At 36.4% G+C, this 26,416-nt stretch overlaps 1 protein-coding gene across 3 annotated transcripts in view; it reads right to left on the reverse strand.

Moving 5' to 3' along the window:
* ZFPM2 (zinc finger protein, FOG family member 2) overlaps positions 1 to 26,416 on the reverse strand; it is a 459,273-nt gene that overhangs the window by 155,214 nt on the left and 277,643 nt on the right. The gene's annotated exons all lie outside the window — the stretch shown is intronic.

Here is a 26,416-nt window from a genome sequence, read left to right on the forward strand (position 1 = left end):
TAATGAAATCCACCAACACCCTTTTCTAAGTATGGATATGTAGTCCCACTGAAACTGAAATAATATTAATGCTAATGACTCACCATACACTGTCTCCAAAGAGACTATAATGGAGGAATTGGGAATAAATTCAGATGCAGAGCAACTAAAGCATGACATTCCTTGCTCTGAAAAGCATAGAAGCAGGGAGACAAGTGCTCTAGTTCTAACAAAATATTTTCAGTGTACATTTTAAATATAAGGCTCAAAAGGGTCATCATTTTAGGCCGTTTGGCACCCAAATTATTTGTCTTTAACTATGTTAAACACGGCAGGAAATAAACCAGGGAGGAAATAAGTAAGCCTTAGCAAGACTGGTGTTTCCCGATGAGTCAGAGCGAATTGGCATTCAGATGTTTATCATTCACCAGCCCACGTTCTGTATATCAACTATCGTGAAACCACAACACAGAGTACAATACAAGGGTCTCAAGGTAATTTCTGAACTGAATTTTCACCTAGATATGATCCTGCCGAAGAGATCTCAGCCCATTCTGGGACTTTCCCACATGTTATGTGCTATCACAAATTTCCCAAATTGGCATTAGCAAGTATCCACTTGAGGAGTTCTGTGTAATCTGGCCATTTCAAATCTCTCAGGAATCCGGAAACCTCCTTTCACTGGCCAAATGTCAACACTGATAGTGCATGAGACACAGATCTATTGATCCTGAAAAGCCATATTAAAAGCTACGCATAAAATCAATGCTAACCCATTTTTGATGTATCAATTATATTGTAAGAGGTAAAACTACCATAAAATATACTACTTAATGGAAAAAATCAACCATGACGGACAAATTAAAAATAAGTCTAAAAAAATCCTTCAAATATTAAAACAGAGGAGGCGGTAAACCAGATCAACCATAAGAAGTACTAGCATACTGATTTTTCATATTCATACTTTAATTCATTTTAAAAGTCTTTAATTTTTCAACTATGCGTCTTAATATTTGGAAAGTAAAACCATGAAAAACAGTTATCTGAAAGCCCTGGGTGAAGAAAGTAATTTTATATTATAATTTTTAAAAACAATCTAGACAAAGTGTTATCAAGTTATCCCTCTGGTTATTAGTCTAAGTCAGGGGTCTCCAATCCCCGGGCTGCAGATAGGTACTGTCTGCTGCCTGTTAGGAACCGGGTCGCACAGCGGGAGGTGAGTGGTGGGCTAGCGAGCGAAGCTTCATCTGCCACTCCCCATCACTCGCATTACCGCCTGAACCATTCCCATCCCCCCCATTGCTCGCATTACTGTCTGAACCACTCCCTCCCCGCCACCCCAGGGAAAAATTGTCTTCCACGAAACTGGTCCTTGGTGCCAGAAAGGTTGGGGACCGCTGGGCTAAGTGACGATTTTGTTTTTCTATTTTCAAAATAGAATTTGAGAACAAGTAAGTTTCTTCAATCTGAAATGATAGTGGCCCATATCCAATTAAATCATAGGTCTTAATTATGCATATTTCAGCTCCTTTTACTACTAGAAAAGCAGGTAAGTCCATAGATCAGGGTCAGCAGGTCTCCAAGCAGTAAGCAGAACTAGTCATGGGAGAGACTCCACCAGTTCAATAAACCTGTGCATGGGGGATTTAGTGGTGTTATTTGTAACATCTGCTCTCTTCTGATCTTAAATAACAGACTTCAACAACAGGCATCTGGCTCATTTCTACTGTATTCTCTTATTTCATGAGAAAGATATGCATCTTAAATTATTTAATCTTTATACCCAAAGTTCTTAAAGCCACATGGATTTCCACACAGTAAAGCAGCTTTTACAATTTTCCATAGATAATATGAAAAATAAACATTGATCACAAATTCTTTAGGGAATCTTTACTGTAAAGTAAATCAGTTGGTTTGCCAGTACCACAATCTTCCATTAATTTTACAAAGCAACCTACTGATCCAGTCTTGTGCTTGGTGCTAGGAATAGGAGGAGGTCTTTTTCGGTGAAGGATACAGATACATTAAAAAAAAAAAAGTTTACTATAAGGCAAAGAGTAGCAGGTAGGGAGTGCAAAGTCATGTGTAAATTGTTTTGGGGTCAATGAAGGGCAAGAGAGAAACTCCTGTCCCGTGGCTTCTGGGACGGTATCATGCAGGAAGTGACCTTCAGGCAGGATCTTGAAGGAGAGACAGGAAGCATTTGCAATTGCTAGTAATGGCCTGGGCGAAGTCTGAGCAGTGTATAAGAGTGGTATGTACAGGAAATAGTGACTAGTTCTGGGATTCTTTGGCTTCAGTTCTTATATAAAGTCTTTAGAGCTGTTCTTCATATACAGAAAGCACAAGATAACAGTTACCTGTCATCACTGGAATCATCATTTATACTATTATTATCACTACCTATAAGTGGAAGGGCCATAACAGCATATGTGTCTAGAAAAGCAGGTTAGAATCAGATCTTGAAGGACCTTTTCATATCAAGCAAAACCTTTCTGTGCTTAAACCTCTAAGCAGAAGGAAGACAGTAAAGATTTTTTTAATCAGCAAGAATAAGGTTGCTACTATTGCTGCTACTTGTGCAAAATCCCTTATTTAGTCCTCATATGTATTTTCAGACAAAGATATTGCAACTCAAAGATTAAATAGTTTCTTTTAGGTCAAATAGCTGGCAGAAGACAGAGCCCATATTTACATTTAGCTCTGTTTCCAAACACTACTGCTCCTAGAGTGACCAACCGTCTGCATTTTCCTGAGACTGAAGGGCTTTCCAGGATGCTGGATTTCAGTGCTAAAACTGGAAAGTCTTGGGCAAACTCAGATGACTTGTCCAGCCCTGCACCTCCTACTATAGAACAGTATTAGTGGTTTACATCCATTGAATACTTGCAAAACGTTGGGTGTTAAGTACTTCCCCTCAATTATCTTTTTTGATTTTTACAACTTCAGGAGTTAGGTATTAACATTTTCTCCATTTTGTACATAAGCAAATTAAGATTTAGAGGATTTGACTTTGTGGCATGAATAAAAATAGTTATTTAATATCTTTCCTTAATGGTAAGTCAGGCATTATACCTTTTAAAACTTTGGCAAACATTTATTATGCCTGGGCCCAGGTAGAATCTGACTTTTCAAGAAACTGAATTGAAAGGAAAACAACTTCTTTGACTCCAAATCAATAAGGCAAAAGCAAAAATGTAGCAAAGACTTGGTGAAAGCTATACCCAAGCTGTAAAGAATAAGTAGATAAAAAAAATCTCAAGGGGCCAGTTATTAGTTTTGAGGAGGTAAGTCAATTTCTTTCTGAAGAAGTCAACTTTTGTAGAGATTGACTGCCTTCAAAGAAGATTACCAAGTGTGAGAAGGAAGGAGTTAGCCAGGATTATATGAAATCTACACTCCAGCAAAATCCATTAATAGAAAATAACAATAATATCCACATTGATCATTAGGTTTACTTTCCCATGTCTCTCTCTATCATAAGGATTCATACAAGTCTAGAATGTTAAGAGCCAGAAGCAACTTTAAAGTTCAGTGAGTTTAATTCACTAATTTGACAAATGAAGAAAGGCCATAGTATTTATCTAGCATCCTACAGAGGTAGCATACAGTTGGTACAACATGTTGGGAAAAGAGAATGGTTGTAAAAGGTATGGTAGGCAGAAAAATGGTCCCCCCAAAATATCCACACCGTAACCCCTTGGAATCTGTGAATATGTTATTTTACTTGGTAAAAGGGATTTTAAGAACATGCTTAAGGTTTAGGGCTACGACATGCTGAGAGGAGCCTAGATTATCCACATGGGCCCAATCTAAGCACGAGTTTCTAAAAGTAGAAGGGAAAGGCAAAACAGTACGGCAAAGAAATTTGACATGAAATGGATTCCACCTGCCTTTGCTGCCTTTGGAGATGGCACACTGCAGCCATGAAGTGAGTGTGCTGGGGTCTAGAAACTGGGAATGGGCCTCAGTTACAGGAAGTGAGGAAAACAGGGATTTCAGTTCTGCAACCTCAAGGAACTAAATTCTGCCAATAACTTGAATAAGCAGGAAATAGATTCTCCCCTACATCCTCTAGAAAGGAATGCATCCTGCTGACAAATTGATTTTAGTCTGGTGATACCCATACTAGACTTCTGATGTACAGAGCTTTAATATAACACATTTGTGTTGTTTTAAGCCACCAAGTTTTTGGCCATTTGTTTTGGTGGCAATAGAAAACTAATACAAAAAACATTCAGATTTACTGACTTATAGTTTAAAAAATGACCTAATTTCCTTATCAAATGTGCTCAGAAGTGAAACAACTTTCCCTTATTGGAATAACACCAAATATACATTGTTATTCCACAATCATCAGATATATTTAATGTTCTTGCCTTAAAGTATGAGAAAATACACAGTGGTGACTAACAATTCCTGCCTCTATAACTGGGTATTTAAAACATTTTATGATTCACTATTAACCTTACAGTTGAAGTGTGACAGAAAGGACATTACTGACTCCTTGGAGTCAGATGATCTAGGCTGGAATCCCGATATGTGCTACTGGCAGGCTCTGAGACTGGAAAATCACTTAAACTTGAGCATTCTGAACTTCAGAATACACATCTGTAAAATGGGGATAATAATTTCTACCTCAAGGTTGTCTTATGAAGCGACCAGCACAGTGTTTCGTACACCACAGATGCACTTCAAACTTTTGCTGAATACCTACATGAATAAATGAATTTAAAATGTGCAAAGAGCGTTTCTGGAATCCCTATTTCTCAGGCACTGGTAATGTTTGTAGGGATTAGGACAGAAGTCAAGACAAAAACTCATTATGATCCAGTTTAAAGATGGTGGTAGTCATTAATGCTATTGACCAATTATTTCCAACGCTCCACTTTCCAGGTCTCTTTCAAAGTTAGGTATGGGAATATGACATCACTTCACCGATGAAATTGAATGAGAAGTAACTCGCGTCACTTTTACACAGAAGCTGTAAGACCAATGGAATCACCATCTTTCCTTGTGTTTGCTGAATTGACCGTCAAGCATGGAAAGGAGGAAGACCTCCTAACTACAGTGGCCATGTAGCATGAGAAAGAAAGAGACTGTTTTAATGTAAAAAACTGTTACAATATTAGGGTTGCTTACAACCTCAGCAAAACCTAGCTCATCCTCACTTATACAAAGGTTTTCTTCATTTTCGTTGGTTTGTTTGTTTGTTTTTCTGTATTGAAATAACCCATGGGTTTTTACAGGTTAAAGTTTGTACTTTATATCTAGGCAGTCTTGTTCAGTCATAAATCAATTCAAGGTATATAACAGGAGCCTGAATTTCAGTTAAGCTGGAATGTTTTAAAAAGAAATAGTGTGCACTTTTGAGGCTCCCTATTGTAAGTTTTAAAAAATCTGCACTCCTGGACACTGTTTGAACCCAGAGTTTCACACTTAGACAGTCTACAACTAGACAAACTTGACAAGGACAAAATGGGTCAAAAGTGTCATTTCTTAGGAATAATTAGAATCATCTAATGTGGATAAAAGAGGTCAAACTAGCATCCACTTCTCACTAACCTCTGGAGTTACTGAAGCGACAAAGGAGGAAGCCTTCAGTAAATGTTTACACTCAAGCCAAAAGGTTGCTGGGGCTAAAAGCAGGCAGCCCAAAGGCAAAGAATAGAGGGTAGTTCCAACCCAAGGGGCTGGTGACATAATGCTGTCTTAGGGATTCCAAATCTTGCTGGAAATATTTGTTGAACATTTCCAAACTGAGGCTTACTTACAAAGAGCTAGAAGTCTTAGGAAAATCTGACCTATGAAAAGAGCCTGACATTACAGTCTTTAAAAAAAAAAAACAAAAACACCCAGAAGTGGCATTTGATGGAAACATTCGCCTCCACTGACTTTAGTTTGGAAACATAACAAAATTTCATGAGAGAATCTCAAGCCAGTGCCATGAGACGTACTTTGACACTGCTGAAAATTCTCCTGGTGTGTTGCTTCCATAACTTGGTAATAGGAAAAACGGGTTGGGCCTGTTTGACAAAATTCATAGCTGTTTTAACAATTCATAGCTGTTTCTATTCTCTCAGCTATAAAAACGTACTTGATATTAGACATTGAAGAATTTCCAAATTACTGTAGACATTAGATTAATATAATTAGTACCAGAAAAACACATATATATATTCCTGGCCCTTAGCAATGAGATGCCACCACCACTGCCAATCTCTCCCAGCTGAATTATTCTCTACATCTAAATGAAAAAAAAAAATGCTACTGTATGTGATTTGACCTTGTATTACCACAGGGAAAATTTTACAGAGTAAAAGTTTCAGTTAATGTATCCAAGCAGTTCTCCACACTGGAATTAAATTCAAATTCAATCTGACAATCGTGAAAACATTGTATCCCTGTCCTTTTAACTGTGTGAAGGCTCTAGTGGCAGTGAGCTTGAATTTAAAAATTCCCTTCACCAACAGCCTGTTCTATGGAGGCATAAAAACTTAATATTTTGGACTACCTGGAGTGGGGAGAAATGTCAAGTGATAATTTAAGGCCCTCCACAATTGTATTTTCAGTAATTCTGGGCATGGTATATAGCCTCAACATTACTGATTTGACTAGAGCTATAAAACTTTTAGTATGATGATTTCCACCTAATAAAACTGTGCTTTTTACTAAATATCCTTTAAAAAGTTATTCAGGACACCGCGTGAATGTTTGAGCTTGATGCTACCAAGGTAAAGAATTTTTTTTCTTTTTGAAAATAAGAGTATCACTTTAAACTACACAAACAGAATTGCTGTACTCCATGTAGTACCAAAGGGTTCAAGTTACTTGTGTGGTGATATAGAACAAGCTTCTCAGCTATAACACCTGAATATTCTTCATGACTAATTAATGCCAGACATCAGTCAATGTGACTAAGTATGTCATGGGCTTCCATTAAAATCATATGCTTCCATTTAAAATAGAATAAAATGGCCACTGAGCTACATTGGGATGTCCCTTGAGTGAGAAATGCAGTCTTCCTTTTTTATTTCTTTGTCTGAAAACAAGGAGTGTGTGTGTGTGTGTGTGTGTGTGTGTGTGTGTGTGTGTGTGTTGTAGAAACAGATTTAAACAAGTAACTTTAAGAATTTCCAAACTCATACCAAGTATCTTATCTACAGTTACTGTTTAAGAAACAACAAAACAACTTAGTAAAAGATTATCTAACTTGCATTGCTTGAAAAAAATGCTACACACATTTTCAAACTCAAGCTCAAAGAAATTAAGAATACCTTCAATTAGAAAATATATGAAAAGTCTAAATGGGAAGGACATCAGTACTGTGCTATTATAAGAACCACTACACTATACCATTAGGCACAGAACAGATTTATGAATGGAAATCCCAGGAAGGTTTCATTAGAATTGTGTTTTTCTTGAGCACAGTTCTACAAAATATCATTTGAGGACAGCACAAGAGTGAAATTCCAGAGAACTTCAGCTAACAAATGTCTTCAAGTTCACTGTGGTATGTGGGATCTCAAACACGATAAGAGACTTTTCAAAAACAAAATGAGTGTGAAATAAAATGATAGAATTCTTGGCTACTATATCCATACTCCTTATGTCAAAGACAGTTTTATCTCTATGAACCAAAAATTTAAATAATCATTATCTCTGAGGTATATTTGCTTTTAGTTCTCAAAATGGTTGAAACACATTATCTTAACATGAGTCACTGCTTAAATGTAGAAATCTTAGTAGAAGAAATAATGATCTTTTAGGAAAGGGAACACAAATAGTTCCACATATACAGGTCATTAAAACAATCTCTTAACTTCCAAATAAAAAATTCATTTCATGATATTTAGAACAAAATATAAAATCATTATTTAAGAGTACTCATACTAAAGATATAGATATTTCATTTTTCAAATCGGAAAAATCTTTAAATGAGTAATAAACATCTCAGTTATCCAGATATTTATTATACTTTCATTTTCAAAAAAAGAATAGACTCATTTCTCTTTCCCTTTTGCCAACTTCACTCCCACAGTCTCATCTGTTCTCCACATACATTTGGCTCCAAAGAGGAACTACTCCCTCCAAGCTGGCAGCCATTAACTTCAACCTTTTATTTTATACGGCTCTGAAAGTCACAGAGTGTTTAAGGAGTGTTGTTTTGCTCCTGGCAGAATTTCTGGGCTTGCACTTAGTGCAATGTGCAGAAGAGTGTCAGCGCTGAAACCTTGGGAAGGGAAAAGTAAATTGCTCTAGAGTAGCCCTCCTCACATGAGGCTGTCACAGAAACCTGGGCAGGGTTCAGGGATCTGGAAAGCCGTGGTCCCAGCTGGGTGACCTGGGGCCAATCACTTAACCTCTCCAGGTCTCATCTTCCTCTTCTGTAAGATGATCTCATATGTCCTTACAGCTTGACAATAATATCACTATAAGCCTTCCTACTACAGAATTTCTGTCAAGTCTAAACTCAAATCTCAAGTGTGGAGGAGACAATAAATATGAAAATTCAACACACTGGGTTTATACTTAACTTCAGGAAATGCTACTATTTTTATTGGGGAGGCAGTAAATGAAGCCATTCTAATTTATTTTATTTGGGTATTTTAATACCAAAGAAAATGTTGTGGACAGAGAAAGCGGTGTGGTCAAAATAAAAATGTTTGTATAAAGAATCTAGAGAGTATGCAATAGATATATAGACACATTCAACTATCAATGGTCTATTTACATTAAAAGGTGGTAAATTCTATTCAGTAGTCTCTTTTTGAGAATTACCCAAAGGCATTCTGTGGAAGAGAGAGAAAGCTCTATCCTGCACAAAGCCATCCTCAGATACTGAGATATGTGTGTTCCTCACGCTTTAATCCACTGCAATCTTTCAGCCACCTTTTAGACTGTCTCATTATTATTGTTTCAGCCAATCTTAAGGCAAAAAAACAAAAAAAGGCATTCCTTATATTAAGAATATAGTAAAATTTAAAAAATATATATAAAGGTTTCTTTCTCTTTTAATTACATGTTGCTTTCATGATATGCACCCTTATTTCCCTCTAGGACAATAAACTATTAAGAACTCACCTATGTTTTTAACTTAACATTATACCTGATATTCTGAGATTTGAAAGTGATGGAAAGGGTCTATGGTAAGACTGGGAGAATAAGAACGAGGAACATTTCCCCCTCCAAAGAGGAAAAAAAAAAGATGAAATTGTTGAACTATACACTAAGCGCTGTGATAAATATAGTACCCTTTGGGAAGGCAGATTTTTATGAGACAAGTTATTGAAAGTTGGGTGCAAAAAATTAAAAGCTTGGCAAACTAGTTGGCAGAAGTGTGAAGGTGCTACTGAGTCAAATCGAACAAAGCTTATCTAATCTGTGAGACTCTTTAATAACACAAATATTACAAACACTTAAGTATCTAAAGTAAGACTCTGACCATGAGAGTGGATTTCAATATTTTTTTTTTTAACAAATCAACAGATGCAGAAGGACTGTACTACTTCCCCTCTTTCAGAGAATAAAAGTCAAGTGCTCACCACTAGGGGTTGGCCCTCCATTCTGGAATCAGCTGCCTTGCTTTCCATGGGGGACAAACAATGAGAAGAGAACTCCAACCAATGAAACAGATTCAGCTCTATATGCTCCTAATCCAGGGGACCTTTATTCAGTATGAAGTCAGTATGGGGCAACTAAAGGAGCACGCGATGAAGTCAGAACCAAATGAGATAAACCTTCATTAAGACTGCCCCTGGACACATTTCTCAAACCATGCTCTTTATAAAAGGAGTAGAAATGTGAATAAAAGCATAAATGTGCATGTTTTGAGAACACACACCAGGATAAATTCTGCATTTAGTTGTGTGTGAATGATATTAAAGCTTGCAGCAAGTTGGCTTACATTGTTCAGATATGTTTTTTGCCACATAACTGATATAATGTTATGTATAAACTTATTCCAATTATTAATAACTGATCAGCATTAATAAAATCTCTCTCTGTACTATTTCTATTTTGAGAGACTTACTTAGGTTATTCTGCTTTTAAAATAATCACTTTATACTTTATTAGAAATTAAGTATATTCATTATTCATTCAATAAACAGTTAATAAATATCTATTATTTATATAGAAAGCCCTAAGAATAAAGAGATAAAAAGATGAGTTTCATTTCCTCTAGATGCTCACAATGCCTCAATATTAAAAATATCTAAATGATATACACACAGATTATTTAAATCAATATTAATAATCAAGCTCATTATATTTTAAGTATATGCCTCATACATTTGGAAATTGCAATGCGTATTTGATGGTCCATGACCAAACAAAAGCATAGCAATAGATGAGAAGTGGTTAATAGACACATATTGAGGGATCTTCATGAGAATTTAGGATTATACCTTAATTTTAAAGTTTAAAAACACTAAAGCTTTCTCCAATATGGATGGATAGTCTATCAAATATGGCATATGTTTTTAAAAATTATATCTAAAGCCTAATCATAAAGTCTTTTATATACATATTTAGAATTAAGCCATGCACTTCCATTTCTATCAAACATCAGTTTACTATACACACATTTAATTATTATTACTGCTAAAGTATATCATACACATATACTGAAAAGATATATTGAAAAATATTTCAAAATTTGAAATATTTGGGGGAAGGTAGCCAAGATAAATTATCTTTATACTATTTTAAGTGTTTAGTCATTATCTTGCTTAATATGCTTGGTGAGTATTAAGTAAACCATCTCTTGATGGTTTAAAAACTTGTATTTTGGTGCCAGCTGATTGAGTTCAAATTGCATCTCCAACACCTAGTAGCTGTATAACCTTGGGCTAATTACTTAACTCCTGTGTCTGTTTCTTCATCTCTAAAATAAGTATAATAAAAGTATTTATGTTATAGATTACTTTGAGGATGAAATGCGTTAATGTATGTAATGGGCTTAAGGAAGTACTGGTATGTTATTCTATGCAAGTGTTTGGCTAATGTTCCTAATACTGCTAAAGAAATATATTTCCATAGAAATGCAGAATTCCCAGTAAAACAAGAATTTTGGCCGGGTGGAAAAGTGACACATTGCCCTAATGTATGATTTGTAACATTTTGTTAGGCATTAACTATGTGCTAAAATTCTAGGTGTTAACATTAATTTATAAATTAATTTTTCACAACAATTTTATGAGAAAGATTTCATTATGACCATTTTGTATAAGAAAACTGAGACTCTAAAATGTTAAACAACTTTTTCAAATTCACATGGCTCAAAACTGCCTTAATCATAAACTGCCTTCTATTTTCCTCTTAGCAAATCTATAAGAAACTAAATTCTTTCCATGGTGTTAAAGCAATAAGAATCTTCTTAGGAATTGTGTTAAATATCAATTCTTCATATCCATGAAAGCTAGTTTAAATGATCTTCCATGAGTCAGCGGTTAGCAGTTTCTGTTTTACATTATGCATGATTCCTAGCTGCACTTTGTATAAACTAATTGCACGGTGCCTCATTAATAATCTTCAGAGTTTTTTGAGCTGTGAAATTTATAGCTTTGTAGTGAATTATTTCTCACATTTGCCCAGTTTGGGGTCTTGAAAGTCTAGTTGAGATACTAAATACCAATATCGGGCATCGAGTAGGTATAAGGGGAATAGAATTTAACATAGTCTAGTTAGGATATAAAAAATAGTGAAAAGCAGGTAATACTTTTCAATATTCTTAATTTTATGACTGCAGATATTTTTATATCTGTAGAAATGGTTACAGCTTAGAATGGATAAAAATTAGCCTCTATAAAAGTTTCCAATCGTAAGCAGAATTCATGATGAGATCCAAGAGGTCATTAGGCTAAAATTCACTCAATTCAGCACTGATTGGGCAAGAGCACATGAAGAACAGATGCTCTTGGTGTTCAACTGGTCAAGAGACATAGTAGGGCCTCATCACAGTACTTTATGGTGAGGCATCAGCATGCAATCTGGGCTGCAAGTAGTACAGCTGTCCTTCATGCCTGGTAGGTCAATTCCACTCTTTAGAACCTCTGGATGCAGCGACTTAAGGAATCTAAACTGCCTTGTGAGGTCTTGGCTCACTGAGGAAGGATTCTCCACTTAAAGAAATAGCTCAGTCTGGGTTCAGTTAGCACATTCCTCAGCTTAAATTGGTATTGTTCACAGGTAGAAGGGATCAAAACACAGAGCAGTTTTATCGGCCAGGAAAAGTTCAAGGTCAAACTGGGAAGTCAAAAACAAGCCTCAGTGAAAAGCACTGGGTGGAAATATTGTAGAGGTGGAAAAAGGGGTAGTTCTTTTGACCCAGTGGGTCTGAAACCAAAGAGTTCAGTTGTAATTCAAATATGATTTATGGCATACTCACGACAACGTTCTTCCACAATGTGATGAGAACGATGAGGAAAAGAAGCAGAAACTTCAGTTTGTATACTTATGAATTTAACAGAGAGGAAAGTTAACACAGTGTCTAAAAGCATGGACTCTAGAGTCGGATTGCTTAAATTTAAATCCAACCTTTGCTACTCATCTATGGTGTGATCTTGATCAAGTAGCTCCACTTCTCTGTGCATCAGTTTCCTTATCTGTGAAATGGGAATAATAATACCTCATGGGGCTGTTGTGAAGATGAAATAAATTAATACTTATAAATCACTTAGACTGATACTTGACAAATACTAATGGTGTTCATTTATAATTATTATGAACATGGATTTGAGAAAATGGGGAAAATTTAAGAAATAAATATCTGTGCCTATTTAATTTATGCTATACAGACATCAACAGAATGATCACTGTAACACAGATATAAATGTGTAAGAGATTTTACTACTTTGATGAATCATTTTACTTTTTATCCACTTAATAGATTGGCTAGTGGGTAGATAACTTCACTACTTCTAGCGCAATGGAAAGATTTTAATGGCAACTCAATATTAATGGAATAAAATCTTGCCTCACATGATGAAAAGCTCTACTTATTGGTTAAAATAAGTAAATAAAATAATTTATTCTGTTTAAATTATTCCAAATTTCCTACCTATAGCTTTTATTAGTACCCACGAGATCTAAAACTTTGCTTATAGGGCATTTGGGAAATGGTTTGAAAAAGTTCTGGAAATTGAGTTCCTAATTATGCCATTCCTCTGCCTTAGGCTCTAAACTGGGAATCCTGAGTTAGTCCATATGCTGGAACAAAGCCTTAAATTTAAATACCATAATCTGAAGTACTCATTTGATTTTTTAATATGTTGTCTCATTTGTCTTTTACAACCAAACCAACTGAACGCAAAGCAAAATCCCGCATGATTACAAAGACCATGACCTTTTCCTTAGTAGTTCCTATTTCATGCTAGTTGTATATATTTTTTTAAAAATGACCTGAGAATTCACCAAATGTAAGTTTGGTTAAAAGTTTGTAACTAAGTGGTTGGATTACCTTAGTCAAAATACATCACTCTCATGAGCCCCTTTCTTCATTTGTGAAGGGAAAGACCAGGTCTCCTTTCATGAGCCCCTTTCTTCGTTTGTGAAGGGAAAGACCAGGTCTCCCGAACTCGTAGGGGACCTCTGGCTCTAGAATTTCATGTACTCTAAATAGAAGAAACTCATGAAACAGACTTGTCTAGTCTTGTCTAGACTTGTCAGCCTCTTAAAATCTATGCTCCCCTTTCTTGATGTTGAAAACACATTTATGGTCTCCTTTAATATTTAGACATTTAAACAAGCATGGGGACTATAATATGTCAAAGAAATGACACACCGGTGCCCCATCCTCTAGGAACAAAGATATAATCCCTTCAACGAAAACATATACTTTCATGTGTACTCTTGATGAAGTTCCTTTCCCATTACTTTGAGAATCAAAAAACAATGTCACTAATTCACACTGAAGTAGATTTTCCCTAATTCAACTCTGCAGAAGGAAAAAGCTAAACTAGAAACTCAAATGGAGTTTGCTCTGCCCTTTGACTCATGCAGAGCAAAAATGCCTTAATTTACTTCTCTGTCTTCCCTGTCTTTTGAGACTGTACCCCTAGATAGCACAATAGCTTGAGTACATATTTCCATGGTGCGCTATTACTGACTAAACCAAGTTCTAGTTTCTGAAGACCAAGGCAAAAGAGTTTTTTACCAAATGACATTTGTTACTATCCTTCACAGTGTTGTAAAAAGCATCCTGCTACCATAGCCATTCAATGAATACTTTACAATGTAAGATACACAGACCAGCTTCCTTTTGGCTAAAATCATACTATTCTACCACAGACAGAAGAAAGTTTGGTAGTTTTGCACTAGACCAGTTTAAGCTACACTAAAGTAAACTCAATGATAAGGTCAGTGGATGGTAAAATCTCAAGCACCAGAAATGATATTATGTCTTTACTTATTACATATAATACTAAGTGTGGATTATAAATAAACTGGAGACTTTAAAAAATCCTTCCTACTTAATTACTGTGAATAGACTAAACATACAAAACCAAACCAAATTATCTTGTAGTTTTCCCATCTTAAAAGCAAAGATTTGGCGGGGGTGGGGGGTGGGAAGGAGAAAGGGCAGAGAGTGAAACTAGTGATAAAAACGAAGGGTCCAGTGGGAGTGGTGCATATAGACTCCGCGTTCCAATAAGACTCAACAAACAGCTCTGATCAGAATCTAAGTGATGGGAAACAGCCTGTAGCTTCGAGATTAGCTGCTTCACACTATTTCTGAGTTAAGCCAGCACAAGCAACATCATGAATGCATAATTATAATTAGGCATTTGAGTATGCATAATGATCTTAAAATTGGTAAACAAAGAAAAGGCATCAGAATTCCTCAGTTATTTTAGGTATACTGTTACAGAAGACAAAATATGACTCAGATTTTAAAGAGGGGTGACTCTTATTGGAACTTAGTAGGATGAAATTTGCAAACTTGGGGAAGTTACTGATGAACCAGCATTTCTTCAAAAGTCCCTTTTAGGAAATTCCACATGAACAAGTTTAGTCAAAGAAATGCAATACAGTATTTCAAACACATGAAGCAAACACTCAGGAATGCTCATATTTAACATACCAAGGCTTAGAGACAAATAATAATAAGGTAATATCTTGGACTTCTGATATTGTCTTATAAAATAACATGTGTCCCTGGAATTGTTTGGAAAATATAATGAACTGTGATTGGCTAATATAAAACAGGTAAAAGAACTGAAAGATGCAGTGGAGAGAATTAACCACAAGTGGGGAATTTTTTTTTTAATTGTTAGATTCCCAAAATCTAACCACAAGAAGGTCTACCCTGAGTGTGTCCAGTTTTGATGTAAAATCATTTCCTTTCAGCTTCCAAAAAGGAAGATGGAACTCCACTTTTAGGGTAATATTCCTTCAGCTTTGAAAGGCAGTTATGGCATGTATTAGCCTCCTATTTTTCAGAAGGAATTATTTGATATTCTGGAACCCTAATCTTTTTCTCACGGTACTATTTTTACTGCTTTTCTCTGGAACTTGGCCAAGGTCTCCTCATTCCTCTTAAGAGAGCCTCAAACTGAATACTCCTATCTTAACAAGGGTGTCGATAAACCTGGAAGTTAATGGGTCCTACGAGGACCTAGTCCATGCATGGGGTTAGAGGCTAAGGATGCTTTGGATAGTGTTTATTCGTCTTCAAAGAGATCAAAAAATGATGTCAAAAGCTATCTGGACCTCCTCTCACCTTTTACTTTCTTCTTGCCCTTCCTTCCCACCAAAATTCAGAGAAACTATTCAATATTCTTTATCAAAGTTGTCTTTTCATTGATTTTTCTGAGTATCATGTTTATTATTTTCTTCACCTAAAATTTTTGTATCCTTAAATCCATCAGCTTTTGACCCAAACTGTTTTGACATTTACTCCAATAATAATTATTCATATTGTTTATAACCATCTTCTCCAGTGTTCTTTTGTTTCCCCACTCCTCCCCCATCTTTCCCCTTCACTTTCCACTCCTTCCCTAACCACCTTCCCCCTATCTCTCTCTCCCCTTCCACTAGGGCTTACTTTGTCCAAATAGAAAATTTTGTAGCATGGTAACATCATTACTCACCTCAGTCATCATTTGCCTGTGTTGACAACTGAACAATCAGTTGAAAATCTCAACTTAAATCATATAATCTGCTATTTGGTCTGTACATTAATTTTTAGTACATAAATAGTTTTGACTGCTGAAATCAACTTAATTCTACTTCAGTTAAACCAGCAGATACGTACTGATGACCTACAATGGATGGCAATCCTGTGTGCAGTGAAGATGACAAAGGAGCCATTATTTTGAAAATGTCTGCAAAGTGTTAAATTTTGAATTGTGGAGAGAAAAAGGATCAAGAATCAAGTGGGGTAGGCGGGCAAAAAACCTTCCCAAGGCAATGAGGGACTTGGCTGGAGAATTAGGAGAAGACAAATAACTGCAAAAGTGACTTAGATACTGAGGAAGGAGTTTTGAGATGGAGATGGAAGACAATTCTGTCAAATAAGTGGGTTATAATCCAAGCTTCACTCATGAATTTGGAAGAATGCTAGGAAAATGATCCTGTTTGAATTTTCCACTATTTACCCCGGAAAAATGAACATTATCTTATTTTTTTTCAGCTTATTGGAACATCTGTCTTTTTGCCTATGTCCTGGTTCACATGCTAAATTGTTACAGACACACAAACAATTTAAATATGTAGTGACCCTGGAGAGAGAGAGAGAGAGCACACACATAGGAGACAGGAAAGTTCACAGACTTTCTAATAAAAAGCCAAGTCTAAATATATTATTAGACATTTGAAAAATTCTTCCATACTCCAACAGAATATTTATAGTTTGTTTTCTCTCAACAATCTTATTTTATTTTTCAGTATTGGTTGGAATGACATTACTATGTTGGAAATGTTAGATGACTGTGCTAAAGACATTCCTTAATCAAACCGGGAAAACAATTAGTGTGAAATGATTAAACACAGGGAGTCCAAGTTATAAATGGGCTATAACAGTTCATTAGAAAATTCACCATTGGGAACTCAAAATACATTTTTCACCTTCACCAGTGTTTCTCAAACCAGAGGCTGCAGTCCCCTTGGGGTCTCACTATTTATGGGCATTTTTTTTTCCAACTTGATGTTTGCATTTTGATCCTAACACAACAAACATGACAACAAATACACTTTTATCTTACATAATGGCAAACCATGTCTTTGTAGTAAAAAAATACATTCGAAATACAGTAAATAGAATATTTTAATTTATTTCACTTGGTGTTTTTCAAATAGCAGTCTGTAAATCCCTGGAAAACCTTGAACCCACTGAATTGTTTTTTTCTTCAAAAAGAATCTGTATCTTACTCAAACTGAGCAAAGAACTGGCATAGACCCAATACTGCAAATGGTAAAGTTTCAAGGTTAGATTACAAGAAAGTTATTTAGCTCTTAATCTAGCTATATATTAGGTATAAATTCCTGTGTCCAGGAATAAGGGTCATTTGTTAGAGGAAGGACAGAAAGGGAGGGACGATATTCCTTATCTTTCTCTGGCGACAGGAAAAATTTTAACAGGATTTGTCTTCTGCCTTCTCTCTTCTACGTTCCTGTCTCCCAGATTCTGAAATCATTCTCCCCTAATCCTTGGAGTTTTTTGAGCTGCATCAACTCCCCTAGAACAGGTCTTCACTTGAGGTACAGATGTCCTATCTCACAAATTGCCCCATGCACCAAAATGGCCATTCTTCTCTTTCACCATGAAACAAACACTTCCACTAATTCTGTGGAGTAGCTCTCAGAAGGAAAGCAGTCTGACTGAATTAACTGACATTAAGGTATGAATGATTGCTACGCTACTGATATAATTGTCAAGCTATTTCTGTTTTTCAAGATTTTTTTCCCCCTTTTTTCCAATCTGAGTAGGTACGGTCCAAGTTTGGGTTTGTTCGTTCATTTTGTTTTAAAATCTCTCCCGTGGCTCTCTTGGCTAAATATTTGATACTTGCAGAATGGCAAAGGTGGAACTTGGGGGTTTTTAAGTCAATATAATCAGCAAAAGTAAGTCAGAAGCTGTCTGTAAATAATGTATAACTTCGGTGGCCACCGAAGCCTGACATACTGACTTTTGAGATGTTTTGAGTAGGCTCAGTGGTTACCAAGTTACTACCACGGCACGGGAATGAACTGTGCTCCTAAGAGCTGTGTTCTTGTTTCAGAGAGTAATTTCTGAAACCGTCGAACTCTGGTAGCTCTTTGTATCACGGCCTCACTACATAGCGCTTGTCACTAATTGGCAGAGCTGCTCCAGGCAGACCTGGTCTTGGGAAACAGACTGAATGCTTTTCTCTGCCCTTAGGAAATCTGTCTCTCCAGGTGAGGTTTGAGGCCATGTGCAAAACCCAATGTCAAGTTTGTTTTCCTACTATTCGGCCGATGGAAGGACCTCAACATTTTAGTGTCACTAGTCCACTCTTTCAGATATTCTGAAAATAAGCACTTTTCAAGCAAGATTTTTTTTTTCAATTCCCGATTTAAGGGCCACCTAGCACTTAATCCACGATATAAACAAATGCATCTCTGAGACCTTAATGCAATTTGGCATAAAAATGAGGCTGATGTCCAATTTCTCATCGTGTTGTTAGCTGGTTGTTACTTGCTGGATTCAGATTCTCTCTTAAAAGTGGGAAATAGAGACTCATTTCCTAAACGTTTAAGCAAAATATACTGACCTTCATTATTTTTAACTTTTCAAGGAGCCCTGTCTCCACTAGAGTTCCAAGATCAGTAATTTCCCAGAATCCTAGACCACCAGTGACATCATTTTTAATGTTTTGCTCTACTTTACAATATTATAAAAATGAATCTTATTCTGTTTTTAATCACAAGCCTTATCCAGCAATCAAGGCAGGTATATAATAAGCTAAGCTACTCTGTAAATCTAAACATTCCCTACAAATGGAAAAGATACAGCCTGGGCTCCCTGATTGTTACTAAGGCGACTATCTAAAATGAAAATCTGATTAACCCTTTTGCTGCCTGGAACCACCTGTGTACCACGTCAGCTGACTTCCCTGCACTTATCTCTCCTTTTTCCCCCTCAAGAAATTCATAATTGCATTGCTCCAGAGTAGTTATGCTCTGGTTATCCTATCTGGGAGTACTGTGATGGGTGGTAGTCCCATCTGGACGGCTGAGGCGGGTGGCCGCCTCACCACCAGGAAACAGACAGTAAAACAGAGGGCACATGATTTTCTGCTTACTCAAGGCATCAGTTTGATGAAATCCTTGACAACATGAAAGGATTCCCATTCAGTAAACAGCAAAGTACTACTGTATTTTCCTTTCACTCAGGAAATAATTTGACAGTAAAAGCTGTATGTTTCACAAACATATTTTCCTCAACTATTTTTGAGTGACATTAGCAACTGTTAACATTTGCTAGGAAGAATAATATTTCAAAGCATTATGCAGAATTTTAGCCAAGAACAAATATCCATCAGGCACTCTCTATTCTCCTTGTACAGTTAAACAAAAAGGGAGTTCAACAGTGAGGGAGAGGGGGATAAGAACACATATTTCCAGGTAATTTTGACAATGGGAGGCTGTGCACTAGAAATTCATTAATAGTTAGATTTAGAAAACTAAGTCCTGTAACGAAATTACATTAAAATGTCTGGACCTTTCAAAGTTCATGATTAGCAGCCAAGGTCCTTTATAAACTCCCACTTCCCACTGCCTCCACACCACTCCCCCTCCAAACCTTTCTAGAAGGATGTCTTGCTAGTTTTCACCTAGTCTTTTGACTGGAGGCAAAATGGCCCATTTGTTATTCCCTACACATGGCTTGATTTCTCCCTTTGTCTTCTGGCTAAGCCATTCGCTCCATCCTGAATTTCCTGCCCGCTCCTCTCGACCAATTCATACCCATCGCTTCCTTCAGACCTTGCTCAGCTGTCACTGCCCTGAGGAAGCGTTTCCCAGCTAACCTCCCTCCCTCCCTCGGTTCACCCTTCTATGTCCCCTTGGCATATAACTGCTTTGTGCCATTTTGTACTTGTTGATACATTGCTTGTAATTGCCTTTTTTTCCCCACTGTGTCCCTGTCATTGCATTTGCTTCGATCTCATTTGTCTACATTTTTTTCCATGCGCCTCTGCTTGCTCTCTTCAACTAGTCTTATGATTTTTGGCATTTCAACCTCAGTATCAATGTCCTGCACACTGGAGAGTTCATCAATACTTTACAACTAATTAAAATAGATAATGTTCATAAATCACTTCAGCTCTTTTTAGTTTTAGTTCTTCACACTGAATTCTGTAAAGTAACAACACCTCCATCGAATGGCTTTCAAATCTCAAATCTTCAGCTCATAGCCATATCCCCCATCTTCCTTTAAGCATATTTCTTCCTAGATACTATATATTCATATTTCTTCTTTCTTACTATTATGTCAAATTCAACATGTCTAAAATGAGATACAATTTCTATAAAAACCCAACTTTCTATTACATTTACATATTTCTATTACAGTTACCAATTAAAAAAAAACTTTTCTATTTATCTAGCATTTCTAACCTCTAAATATGTTTAACTTTTGCATATGATATCGTATAGGAAGAACTCAAAAAATGATTCATTAATAAATTACACTTTTTGGTTGGGTATTCACACAGAGTATGCAGTACATCTTCCTCTTGGGAAATAATAACTGAAGTCAACACGATCAGAAGTGTAAAAGAACACGTAACATGCAACAATAACTGATAAAAAAGAGATTTTAAGAATAGTTAACTACATATTTAATAGATATTAACTACACATAACTAAAAAGATGTTAAGAAACTCATTTAGAGATTAGGATCAAAAGCACTAGAGCTGGCTATCAATTCAGGTATACAAGGGAGAGTGAATATGGAGGCTTGCTTAAATTAGGAAAGGTTTTGACCAGCAGAGTGGACTTGCAGTACCAATTACCTGGTGGAAACTGCTCAGCTTAGTGAGATGGTAAGATAGGCCATCTAGTACCACAAATAGGTGACTTTGTACAAATGCATTTAACTCTTTGGAGTTATACCTCCTGAATCTGTGAAAAAAAATGAACTAACAGTTCTCAAAGATCACTCCCTCTTGTAGCATTTTATGGATCTAAACAACTAATTAACTGGGGGATGCGAGATATTAATGTCTGAGAGTGAAAGCGAAAGGAGTTGCTCTTCTGAGATATCAGGGTCCTTCTCTGTTCCCTTCCTATTTTCTCAGATCCTTCATTCATATGAGACGGAATTTATTACATTTTAAAGCACTTTCTCACCCAGAGGCGCATTTGCATTTCATCAATCAATCAAGTCTTCAGTTTAAAGGGTAAGATTTTCATCATGAAATTTCAGGTCTCAACCAATTGGAGGAAGGGAGAATTGTAAGGAAGAAAGGGAGATGGCCACTTTCCCTCTAAAATCACACTTGCAAGCCAATCCTATAAATCTATAGAAAAAATTCTAAGGGATGGCTGAGGAGGAGAGAGGGCCAAATGGCGTGAGGAGATCTGAGGGACCTATGCAGAAATCTTAAAGAGGGGAAAATTTTGTTAGATTTATTAGAAAGTTAGCATAGTCTTATGAAAAGAGTGCTTTACTCAATCCAGGGAGAGTATAGCTGAGGATAATTTGGAGGGGGTAAACGTCAAAGACAAGACTTACTTTCTCCTCTTCACCGCAAACCAACCAGCAAACAAAAGGTGGAAAGAACTGTAAGCAGGGTATCAGAAACAGTGCTTTCTCTAACTGGGTGTGTGATCAGCTAAGTTGTTTCTCAAAGTTTCAATTTCCTTATTTAGAAAATAAGGGTTGGTCTAGGTTTCTTCAAGCTGTCCTATCTTATTCTGTGATTTGGTAATATTAAGCCCAAATGGGAATACTACCAAAAGATGGCATGTAATTTTCCAAAAGGAGAGAGAATACAGCCTGTTATAGTTTATTATTAACATAATGACAGTAATAATTAGTGTTTACTGAGTGCTTACTCTATGCCAGCCTTCATGCTTTGTACTTCACACAATAATTCACAAAATATGTACGTATGTCATATTAATAGCTCCAGTCACAAGATCAGTCAAACGGGGCACAGACAAAGGTAAAGTAATTGGCCCAGAGCCACAAGCTCAACAGTGATAGAGTCCAGATTTATGACCAGACATTTTGACTCCAGTGCTGAGCTCTCCATCACCATACTATACCAACCAAATTAAAATAAGATCTGAAAAATCAAAACATATATATATATATAAAGAATAATGAATAAAACACATGACCAAGACTAGAGAAAATGTTTCATGGAAATTAATGTAATAAAATATGCCCTCTTTTGGGATACAGAGATATAATATTTAAAAGCAGACATGAAAAACAAAGATAAATATGTTTCATCTCTGTCTTCACATGCACCCACACACATGTCAACCAACTGTATTTTTTGTTGTCTTTGGTTTACTTATCTAGATATAAATAACAAATATGTAAGAGGAAAACCAAGAAGCTTAATGGGAGAAAGGGACTTCCCTGGTGGCACAGTGATTAAGAATCCACCTGCCAATGCAGGGGACACGGGTTCGAGCCCTAGTCCGGGAAGATCCCACATGCTGCGGAGCAACTAAGCCGGTGCACAACTACTGAGCCTGCACTCTACAGCCCATGAGCCACAACTACTGAAGTCCATGTGCCTACAGCCCAGGCTCCACAACAAGAGAAGGCACTGCAACAAGAAACCCACGCACTGCAACAAAGAGTAGCCCCTGCTCGCCACAACTAGAGAAAGCCTGCGTGCAGCAATGAAGACCCAATGCAGCCAAAAATAAATAAAAATAAATAAATTTATTAAAAATTTTAAAAAAAGAAGTTTAATGGGAGAAAGAGAAAATGAAATTGTACTTAGAAAAATAGTTAGCGTTTAAAACTAAAGGGCCAAGTCACCTAACACACAAGGTGATTTGAGAAAATGTCATGCTTTGTTGCAGACTCTAAGAATCATGATTCAGAGCAACACGAGACGCAAGAGGACCAAGAAAGTGCTCATATGCAAAATAAAACCACGAATTGAAAACTGTTCTAGGCAGCCAAGAAATATGCCTGAAAAACACTTGAGTTATACCAATTTCATTTATATATTTTTGAAGATAGAGGGCATTAGACAAAGATAAATGTAGTGTGGCACTGGACAAGTCTCAACAAATCAATATAATTTTCTTAACCCATTTTCTCATATAAGAGTGAGAAACCATTCAGGCTGATATGACAAATCTTTACTCTCATCAGATGAAAAAATTATTTCACATGAAATACTCAAGAAGCCTTAAAAGCTACTAAAATTATACCTTCTCCAAATCAACACAGAAATTAATTACAAAGGATTTTCAAAGAATAGTTGCTTATGGCACAATGGCAGCATTTAGGAATACACAACTGTCAGTCCTCTGTCTGGGGTCATTTATCAATTATATTAATGACACGATGAAACCATAGATCACTTGCTAATTTAGTTTGCTGGGAGCATTAACTTGGAAGGAATTACTGTCTTCAGATCCAAGTCATATTTACTAAGTACCTACTCTATTTCAAATATCACATAAGGTAAACAAGTGTATTATTTTCTCTTTATGGAAAATACCTTGAGGTAATCATTAACTACATTTCTTTGGTAATGAAACTGAGTTCAGAAATGTATTGACTCATCTATGGTTAACAACTGAAAGAGTGGTCAATCAGGATTTGAACCTGGGTCCAACTTTTTCACTATCTTAGCTGCTTTGTGGTGGCATTAATATCTTAAAAAGCCAAACAGAGACTGTGACTATTGTTAATGTTTTAAGCCAAATGACTATGCAAACTACATCTTTACCCAGGAGTTATTTCAAAGTAATTTATACGAGAATGCGAAAGGGAATGAATATGAATATTTATTTTATTCTCCAAGCACTATGCTAACATCCTTTAAAAATGTTATTTCATTCATTCATACATTCAACAAATATTTATTGGGTGTGTTCTAGGTCCTGGTGAAATACCAAAGATAATCCGTTTTCATGGAACTCACGATCTTGTTAGGGACAAAAAAGAATAAACGCATCAAGGGTAAATAAGTGTAATTTTAGGTATAGCAAAGATACAGAGACAATGATAAAACTTTGTTTGCTTTGTTCTGTTTTGTTTTTTAAGTAGTTAGTCTAGAAAGGCCCTGTCTCAGAGAGGGTGTCTGAGCACGTCCCTGAATGAAATCAAGGAGTGAGTCGTGTGAAGATGTGGAGGTGGAATGTTCCAGGCAGAGGGAACAGCAACTGCAGACGCATCAAGGTGGGAATCTGGTATATTCTATAACAGCAAGGAGACCAATGTGGTAGCAGGGAAGTCACCAAGGCAGAGAGTGGAAGGACAAGGGCTAAGAAAAGGCCAGATCGTGTGAGGGATTTGCAGACAATGGTAAAAGGTTCAGATTTTCCTCCAAGGTGGATGGTTTGGGGAAAACCATACTGTGATTTACATGTTAAAATACCATTCTGGCTACCATGTGAAGAACAGTCTCTAGGGGACATGAATGAATAGAAGGAAATGCGTTAGGAGGCTGTTGATGACATCTGGTGAGAGGTGATGGTGGCCTGAACCAGGATGATAACTGTGGAGGTGGTGAGAAGTGATCATATTTCATGGGTGAATTTGGAAAGTCAGTAAAGACATAGAAGAATCAAGGACAACTCCAAGGTTTGGGGTCTGAACAACTGAGTGAATAGTGGTGACATTTATCAAGACACGGAAGACTCAGAGAAGAGTTTGGAGTTCTGATCTCTACACCTTTATTGTCAAGTAGAGATGTCAAGTAGGCAATTAAAAATATGAGTTTGGAGCTCAGAGGAGAGATTGGGGTTGAGATTTAAATTTGGCAATTTGCCAATCAGTTAACTGACAGCAGTTACAACCATGGGGTATAAAGTCATCTAAAGAAAAGAGTAGAACACCAAGATCGAGTCCTGGTATTTACCAACATTTAGAAGTTGAATTCTCAGCCAAGGAAACTGAGAAAGTGTATCCAGTAAGGTGGGGGAAAAGAATAGAGCATCCTGTCATGGAAACCAAGTGACAGAAGTGTTTCAGGTAGGAGGGAGTGATGGACTAAGTAAATGAGGCTCACTTAAGCCTCTCAATCAAGCAGATATGAATTGGACTGGTACCCACTTTTATTTTTTCAAACAGATGAGGAAAATGAAGTTAAGAGAGGTCAATTAACTTTACAAATACCACAGTACTAATGAGTGTTAGTTAGGACTCATACCAGCGTGTTCTGATTTGAAAAAATCATAATTTCCACATTTTCAGAGTGTATGGATATTTAAATACAGAGATGAGAGCTATTATGGAATCACAGTGAGTGAAAATTTGGGTAAGACTAATCATATTCATCTATTAGAGAAAGAAAACAACCAACAATTAACAGTCATGTTCTGTGGGGAGAAACATATAAATTCCCAAAGATGCTTGTCCTTACCACAATTTCCCTGTATTGTTAATTTTGCAGAACCACTTGCCACTGTACATTAATAACCTTGATATACATTTTATTCTGTCCTCAGACTAAATCAATTGTTAGGTTATAAAGATGTACACTCTTAATAACTCAGTGACAAAACATTTGAGCATCCTGTATGCTGTAAGCAAGAACGTGTGTTAATTCCAGATTTGTATGACATGACTGTAAACTGCTCTGTGCCAAGTCTTTTATTTTATGTGATGTAACCAAAGCTGAAGCACCTTTTGGTATGAAATCCCTTTGCTATTGCCTAACACCATAAAATTTCTGGCAGCAAAGAGCTGCCATTTGGAGAGAGGATGCATACTACGCTATAACGCAAGAATCATGAAATGAATCACAGTGATTCTCTGTGCATCCCAGGCCACTTATAAGTCTACCAAACAAAGTTTAGTTTGTTGCTTAGACTAAAATAAAGTGTACTGAAAATAATTTCCCAGTAAACTTCTCAGAATAAATTCCTCACCTGGGGAGGATATAATATAAAATGTGACTTCATTTTAAAAGTTTCTAGACTGTGAGCTTCAGGCAAACAACAACAATGGTAATGAGAAAGCTGTGGACGTCTCTATACTTGTGTGGTTCCAATGTGTCACTTACCTGTCAAATAATTTTCTTTATCAAAATTTAGCCTAAGGTATGCTACATCAAATATTCATACGAATGGCACACAAGTGGCAAGTCTGTGGTCAAAATTAACAGAAGAAAGTAAAATCTGTCACAGGCAAACAAATACATAATATATACCCACATATTTATGTTCAAATGCACACATATATATCATACACATGAGCCATTTAATGTACCAATTCATTATTAAGAATACACAATTGATATAAACCCATTATCAGAATGTAGA

This window comes from Balaenoptera borealis (genome assembly GCF_965194805.1).
Source record: "Balaenoptera borealis genome assembly, chromosome: 17".
NCBI lineage: Eukaryota > Metazoa > Chordata > Mammalia > Artiodactyla > Balaenopteridae > Balaenoptera > Balaenoptera borealis.